At 42.0% G+C, this 6,382-nt stretch overlaps 2 non-coding genes across 2 annotated transcripts; both read left to right on the forward strand.

The window, feature by feature from the left end:
- The first annotated feature begins 254 nt into the window (after positions 1 to 254).
- On the forward strand, positions 255 to 362 carry LOC112730994 (small nucleolar RNA R71). Its single transcript, XR_003166791.1, has one exon. It is a non-coding gene; the product is annotated as a small nucleolar RNA R71 (small nucleolar RNA).
- Positions 363 to 6,008: 5,646 nt separating this feature from the next.
- LOC112731655 (small nucleolar RNA R71) lies at positions 6,009 to 6,116 on the forward strand. The gene has a single exon (XR_003167424.1). It is a non-coding gene; the product is annotated as a small nucleolar RNA R71 (small nucleolar RNA).
- Positions 6,117 to 6,382: the final 266 nt, after the last annotated feature.

A 6,382-nucleotide genomic window follows, 5' to 3' on the forward strand; every position in this document is an offset into this window, starting at 1 on the left:
AATATTTTGTTCTGAGCCAATATGGCATTCAGAGTATCAACTTCAAGAACTCCCTTCTTCATAGGCGTCCCATTACTCACAGGATTCCTTTCAGAAGTGTACATGAACTGGTTATTAGCAACCATGTCAATAAGTTCTTGAGCTTCTGCAGGCGTTTTCTTTAGGTGAATGGATCCACCTGCAGAAGTGTCCAGTGACATTTTTGATAGCTCAGATAAACCATCATAGAATATATCCAGGATGGTCCATTCTGAAAGCATGTCAGAAGGACACTTTTTGGTCAACTGTTTGTATCTTTCCCAAGCTTCATAGAGGGATTCACCTTCTTTCTGTCTGAAGGTTTGAACATCAGCTCTAAGCTTGCTCAGCTTTTGAGGAGGAAAGTACTTGGCTTAGAAAGCCGTGACCAGCTTATCCCAAGAGTTCAGGCTGTCTTTGGGTTGAGAATCCAACCATAATCTAGCTCTGTCTCTTACAGCAAAAGGAAAAAGCATGAGTGGTGCACGAAATTGTGATGTCCAGGCTCAAACAATCCCCGGCAACGTGAGCAACTTGGTGCTCTGATCTCAATACATAATTGTCACAACTTCGATACAACTAACCAGCAAGTGCACTGGGTCGTCCAAGTAATACCTTACGTGAGTAAGGGTCGAATCCCACGGAGATTGTTGGTATGAAGCAAGCTATGGTCACCTTGTAAATCTCAGTCAGGCAGATATAAAGTGATAATGGTGTTTTCGAATATTAATTAATAAAATAGGGATAGAGATACTTATGTAATTCATTGGTAGGAATTTCAGATAAGCGAATGGAGATGCTTTCGTTCCTCTGAACCTCCGCTTTCCTGCTATCTTCATCCAGTCAGTCTTACTCCCTTCCATTGCTGGCTTTATGCAAGGGCATCACCGTTGTCAGTGGCTACATCCCTTCCTCTCAGTGAAAGATATGCTCACATGCTCTGTCACAGCACGGCCATTCATCTGTCGGTTCTCGATCATGCTGGAATAGGATTCACCCTCCTTTTGCGTCTGTCACTAACGCCCAGCAATCACGAGTTTGAAGCTCGTCACAGTCATTCAATCATTGAATCCTACTCGGAATACCACAGACAAGGTTTAGACTTTCCGGATTCTCTTGAATGCCGCCATCATTCTAGCTTACGCCACGAAGATTCTGGTTAGGAGATCTAAGAGATACTCATTCTAGCTTAATTCATGTAGAACAGAAGTGTTTGTCAGGCACGCGTTCATAAGGGAGAAGGATGATGAGCGTCACACATAATCATCACCTTCATCACGTTCTTGGGTGCGAATGGATATCTTAGAAGCGAAATAAGAAGAATTGAATAGAAACAGTAGTACTTTGCATTAATCTTTGAGGAACAGCAGAGCTCCACACCTTAATCTATGGAGTGTAGAAACTCTACCGTTGAAAATACATAAGTGAAGGTCCAGGCATGGCCGAGATGGCCAGCCCCTCTGATCTAAGAACCAGGCGTCCAAAGATGTCAAATACAATAGTAAGAGGTTCTATTTATAATAAACTAGCTACTAGGGTTTACATGAGTAAGTAATTGATGCATAAATTCACTTCCGGGGCCCACTTGGTGTGTGTTTGGGCTGAGCCTGAGTGTTGCACGTGCAGAGGCCATTTGTGGAGTTGAACGCCAGTTTCTGTGTCAGTTTGGGCGTTCAACTCTGGTTTTGGATCCTTTTCTGGCGCTGGACGCCAGATTTGGGCAGAGAGCTGGCGTTGAACGCCAGTTTACGTCGTCAATTCTTGGCCAAAGTATGGACTATTATATGTTTCTGGAAAGCCCTGGATGTATACTTTCCAACGCAATTGGAAGCGCGCCATTTCGAGTTCTGTAGCTCCAGAAAATCCACTTTCAGTGCAGGGAGGTCAGAATCCAACAGCATCAGTAGTCCTTTTTCAACCTCTGAATCTGATTTCTGCTCAAGTCCCTCAATTTCAGCCAGAAAATACCTGAAATCACAGAAAAACACACAAACTCATAGTAAAGTCCAGAAATGTGAATTTAACACAAAATCTATTAAAAACATCCCTAAAAGTAACTAGATCCTACTAAAAACATACTAAAAACAATGTCAAAAAGCGTATAAATTATCCGCTCATCACAACACCAAACTTAAATTGTTGCTTGTCCCCAAGCAACTGAAAATCAAAATAGGATACAAAGAATAGAATATACTATAAATTCCAAACTATCAATGAAACAGAGCTTCAATCATATGAGCGGGACTTATAGCTTTTTTGCCTCTTGAATAGTTTTGGCATCTCACTTTATCCATTGAGGTTCAGAATGATTGGCATCTATAGGAACTTCAGATTTCGAATAGTGTTATTGACTCTCTTAGTTCAGCATGATGATTCTTGAACACAGCTTCTTTATGAGTCTTGGCCGTGGCCCTAAGCATTTTGTTTTCCAGTATTACCACCGGATACTTAAATGCCACAGACACATAATTGGGTGAACCTTTTCAGATTGTGACTCAGCTTTGCTAAAGTCCCCAATTAGAGGTGTCCAGGGTTCTTAAGCACACTCTTTTTTTGCTTTGGACCTTGACTTTAACCGCTCAGTCTCAAGTTTTCACTTGACACCTACACGCCACAAGCACATGGTTAGGGACAGCTTGGTTTAGCCGCTTAGACCAGGATTTTATTCCTTTAGGCCCTCCTATCCACTGATGCTCAAAGCCTTGGGATCCTTTTTATTTGCCCTTGCCTTTTGGTTTTAAGGGTTATTGGCTTTTTGCTCTTGCCTCTTGGTTTTAAGAGCTTTTGGCTTTTTCTGCTTGCTTTTTCTTTCTATTTTTTTTTCGCCTATTTTTTTTTTCTGCAAGCTTTGCTCTTTGCTGCTTTTTCTTGCTTCAAGAATCATTTTTATGATTTTTCAGATTATCAAATAACATGTCTCCTAGTCATCATTCTTTCAAGAGCCAACATATTTAACATTCTTAAACAACAACTTCAAAAGACATATGCACTGTTCAAGCATACATTCAGAAAACAAGAAGCATTATCACCACATCAATATAATTAAACTAAGTTCAAGGATAAATTCAAAACTCATGTACTTCTTGTTCTTTTGAATTAAAACAGTTTTTTTATTTTAAGAGAGGTGACGGATTCATAGGACATTCATAACTTTAAGATAAAGTTACTAACTACTAATGATCATGTAATGAAGACACAAACATAGATAAGCACATAACATAGAAAACAAAAAACAGAGAAAGTAAGAACAAGGAATGAGTCCACCTTAGTGATGTCCTTGAGCTCTTCTATGTCTCTTCCTTGCCTTGGCTGCTCCTCCTTCATTGCTTTTAGATCTTCTCTGATTTCATGAAGGATGATGGAGTGCTCTTGATGTTCCACCCTTAGTTGCTTCCAATAATTGTGTGGAAGAAAATGTATCCCCTGAGGTATCTCAGGGATCTCTTGATTTGCAGTCAAATGTTCTACCACTGAGCTATAGACCCTTGATGGAAGCTTTTGTCTTCCCTTTCCTCTTTCTAGAGGTTTCTCTGGCCTTAGGTGCCATCAATGGTTATGGAAAAAACAAAAAAGCTATGCTTTTACCACACCAAACTTAGAATGTTGCTCGCCTTCGAGCAAAAGAAGAAAGAATAGAAGAAGAAGAAGAAGATATGGAGGAGATGGATGGGAGTGTGTATTCGGCCATATGGGTGGGATTGGGTGGGAGAGAGATGTTGAATTTTGAAGGTAGTGGTTGTATGGATGTGAGTGGTAAATGGAAAAAAGAAGGGATGATCATGAATGGAAAGAGAGATGATGAGGTAGGTGGGGATCCTGTGGGGTCCACAGATCCTGAGATGATCCTGTGGGGTCCACAGATCCTGAGGTGTCAAGGCATTTACATCCCTGCACCAATTTAGGCATGTAAAATGCCCTTGCACACAACTCTGGGCGTTCAGCGCCAGGTTGGTGCCCATTTTGGGCGTTCAACGCCCCTTTGCTGCCATTTCTGGCGTTGAACGCCAGAACCATGCTTGTTCTGGGCGTTCAGCGCCAGGATGCTCCCATTCTGGGCGTTCAGCGCCAGAACTATGCTCTGTTCTGGCGTTTGAACGCCAGGCAGATGCTCCTCCAGGGTGTGATTTTTCTTCTGCTGTTTTTGATTCCGTTTTCAGTTTTTATATTTATTTTGTGACTCCACATGATCATTAACCTAAGAAAACATGAAAAACAATAAAAATAAGAATTAGATAAACATTGGGTTGCCTCCCAACAAGCGCTTCTTTAATGTCAATAGCTTGACAGTGGGCTCTCATGGAGCCTCACAGATGTGCAGAGCTTTGTTGAGACTCTCCAATACCAAACTTAGAGTTTGGATATGGGAGTTCAACACCAAACTTAGAGTTTGGTTGTGGCCTCCCAACACCAAACTTAGAGTTTGACTGTGGGGGCTCTGGTTGACTCTGCTTGGAGAGAAGCTTTTCCTGCTTCCTCTCCATGGTTGCAGAGGGAGATCCTTGAGTTTTGAATACAAGGGAGTTCTCATTCCATTGAAGGACTATTTCACCTCTGTCAACATCAATCACAGCTCTTGCTGTGGCCAGGAAAGGTCTTCCTAGGATGATGGATTCATCCTCTTCCTTTCCAGTATCCAGGACTATGAAATCAGCAGGGATGTAAAGGCCCTCAACCTTTACTAATACATCCTCTACTTGTCCATAAGCCTGTTTTCTTGAGCTGTCTGCCATCTCTAGTGAGATTTTAGTAGCTTGCACCCCATAGATTCCCAGTTTCTCTATTACAGAGAGGGGCATGAGGTTTATTCCTGAACCAAGGTCACACAGAGCCTTAAAGATCATGGTGCCTATGGTGCAGGGTATTATGAACTTTCCAGGATCCTGTCTCTTCTGAGGCAATGTCAGTTGATCCAGATCACTTAGTTCATTGATGAACAAGGGAGGTTCAACTTCCCAAGTATCAATGCCAAATAATTTGGCATTCAGCTTCATGATTGCACCAAGAAACTTGGCAGTTTGCTCTTCAGTAACCTCCTCATTCTCTTCAGAAGAGGAATACTCATCAGAGCTCATGAAGGGCATAAGGAGGTTCAATGGAATCTCTATGGTCTCTAGATGAGCCTCAGAGTCCTTTGGTTCCTCAGAGGGAAGCTCCTTATTGACCACTGGACGTCCCAGGAGGTCTTCCTCCTTGGGATTCACGTCCTCTCCTCTCCTCACAGGTTCGGCCATGGCTCTTATGTCAATGGCCTTGCACTCTCCTTTTGGGTTCTCTTCTGTATTGCTTGGGAGAGTACTAGGAGGGATTTCAGTGACCCTTTTACTCAGCTGGCCCACTTGTGCTTCCAGATTTCTAATGGAAGACCTTGTTTCATTCATGAAACTTACAGTGGCCTTAGATAGATCAGAGACTAGATTTGCTAAATTAGAAGCATTTTGTTCAGAGTTCTCTGTCTGTTGCTGAGTTGATGATGGAAAAGGCTTGCTATTGCTAAACCTGTTTCTTCCACCATTATTAAAGCCTTGTTGGGGCTTTTGATCCTTCCATGAGAAATTTGGATGATTTCTCCATGTTGAGTTATAGGTGTTTCCATAAGGTTCACCTAAGTAATTTACCTCTGCTATTGCAGGGTTCTCAGGATCATAAGCTTCTTCTTCGGGAGAAGCCTCTTGAGTACTGTTGGATGCAGCTTGCATTCCATGCAGACTCTGAGAGATCATATTGACTTTCTGAGTCAATATTTTATTCTGAGCCAATATGGCATTCAGAGTATCAACTTCAAGAACTCCCTTCTTCATAGGCGTCCCATTACTTACAGGATTCCTTTCAGAAGTGTACATGAACTGGTTATTAGCAACCATGTCAATGAGTTCTTGAGCTTCTGCAGGCGTTTTCTTTAGGTGAATGGATCCACCTGCAGAAGTATCCAATGACATCTTAGATAACTCAGACAGACCATCATAGAATATATCCAGGATGGTCCATTCTGAAAGCATGTCAGAAGGACACTTTTTGGTCAACTGTTTGTATCTTTCCCAAGCTTCATAGAGAGATTCACCTTCTTTCTGTCTGAAGGTTTGAACATCAGCTCTAAGCTTGCTCAGCTTTTGAGGAGGAAAGTACTTGGCTAAGAAAGCCGTGACCAGCTTATCCCAAGAGTTCAGGCTGTCTTTGGGTTGAGAATCCAACCATAATCTAGCTCTGTCTCTTACAGCAAAAGGGAAAAGCATGAGCCTGTAGACTTCAGGATCTACTCCATTAGTCTTAACAGTATCACATATCTGCAAGAATTCAGTTAAGAACTGAAAAGGATCTTCAGATGGAAGTCCATGAAACTTGCAGTTCTGCTGCATCAGAGAAACTA

The sequence above is a fragment of the Arachis hypogaea genome, chromosome 12 (genome assembly GCF_003086295.3).
Source record: "Arachis hypogaea cultivar Tifrunner chromosome 12, arahy.Tifrunner.gnm2.J5K5, whole genome shotgun sequence".
Lineage (NCBI taxonomy): Eukaryota > Viridiplantae > Streptophyta > Magnoliopsida > Fabales > Fabaceae > Arachis > Arachis hypogaea.